We start from the raw sequence: 1,974 nt of genomic DNA, 5'->3' as shown, positions 1-1,974 counted from the left end.
AAAATTTCATTCAGAAACAAAGCATGGGCCACCCACCGAAAAAAAAAAAGCCCCACTTGATCAACTAAGATTCAGACAGCCAAGGAATGACACCAAAAAATCCATAACCTTAGACAAAAAAAAACACTACTACCATCTACTGCAAAAACACCAAAACAAACCTCAAAAGTTCTGGGCAGGATTAAAAAAACTATTTCACCCAGGCCAAACCACCACTCGACCCCTTCAGCTTCCCAACAAAAATCTCCAGTAGACATTGCTAATAATCAGCAGCTTCTTCACAGAGACTATCCAGTCTCTAGCCAACCAACTCTCTCCCAATGGCTCTAATTCTAATGTAGCCACACCCAGTACCCAAACATACTTTACCTTCCAACCTGTTCCTACTCCACTTATTCATGCCCTACTTAAGAAACTAATCCCCGCCACCCTGGCTGCCGACCTCCTCCCAGCAGACTATCTGCAAAAGGCTGCTGACACTATAGCATACCCCATCTCAATCTTGATCAACAGAGCTATATCTGAAGCTACTGTACCCACTCTATATGGAAAATCTCCCATGTCATACCTCTCCATAAAGGAGGCAGTTCCACTGAACTGTCAAACTTTAGACCTATAGCTATTCTGTCACCTCTAGCTAAAATTATGGAGAAGTGTGTACCAGCTCATGCACTACCTCACACAGAACAAGCTGTTGTCCAACTTTCAGCATGGCTTTAAGCCACACCACAGTACTACTTCTGCCCTCCTCTCTTTCTCTAACGTCATTAACCACAACTGCAATAATAAACTATCCTCAGCACTCTTTCTAGATCTAGCCAAGGCTTTTGACATGGTTGACCACAAAGTGCTTATAAATACCTTGAAGGCCTTCTCCTTAAACAATCATGCACTCCATCAATCTTACCTACAGGGCAGGCAACAGGCAGTCCTATGGCAGGAAAAGCTATCATCTCGCTTACCCCATCACGTTAGGAGTCCCCCAGGGCTCAATACTAGGACTCATTCTTTTCTCCATCTTTATCAACGACCTTCATTCAGTCATCCCAGATGCTATCTGCATTCAATATGCGGATGACTCCATCTTGATTTGATACCCCAACCAGCTACTTTATTCACATTAACCCAAAATATCTTCAATACAGTGGAAAAATGGCTCTCCAATCAACATCTAATCCTAAACCCCAACAAAACTAAGTTGCTCCTCTTCTCCTGCACATGCAGGACCCCCCCTGCCATCCTTCTACATAACCGTTAACAATGGCACTATCATCTCCCCAAAAGCCCAAAGTAAACTACTGGGTGTCATAGTTGATAACCTGAAGTTTAATGTGCATATCAAACTATCAAATCCATTAATAAAAAACTTGGCTCTCTTGGCTCTCTTTATAGAATCAAACCTTTCCTTACCCCACTTGCTAGAACTGCAGTTGCCCATTCCCATCTGCTATTAACTCTTCTCTATGCCTCACCTCTATTCTCCAACTTAAAACAGATTTTAATAAATTATAATCCTACTATAACCACATTGCCAGATTTGCTACTGGCACAGCCTACCAGACACACCACTGTCAACTTAAATCACCTAGGATGGCTTGAACTGCCAAGTCTACTTCAGTTCAACCAGCTAATAGTGGCACAAAGTCCTTTACCAGCCAGAAAATATACCTGCACTAAAAAGTATTAAATCAGCCCCTACACCAGCACCCGGCCACTGCGATCATCCACTAGACTCCTAGTTGAAACATACAAATCCAGCTATTTAGCTGGGGACTCTATTTGCTAACTCTGTTGGAAAAACATGAAACAGACTCCCAGCTGACCTGACCCTAGAACCCTCACTAACTCAATTCAAAAATAAACTCAAGAAATACTTCAAAACACATTGGTTATGTCTTAGCACTAGCCCCGACTAGTGACCTATTTCTTAGGTGCCTTACCTTCAACTACTTCTAACTTTATTCTACCACTCCG

The sequence above is a fragment of the Protopterus annectens genome, chromosome 9.part0 (assembly GCF_019279795.1).
Source record: "Protopterus annectens isolate FY-2018-M chromosome 9.part0, PAN1.0, whole genome shotgun sequence".
Lineage (NCBI taxonomy): Eukaryota > Metazoa > Chordata > Ceratodontiformes > Protopteridae > Protopterus > Protopterus annectens.
Note: the sequence above shows the minus strand (reverse complement) of the source record.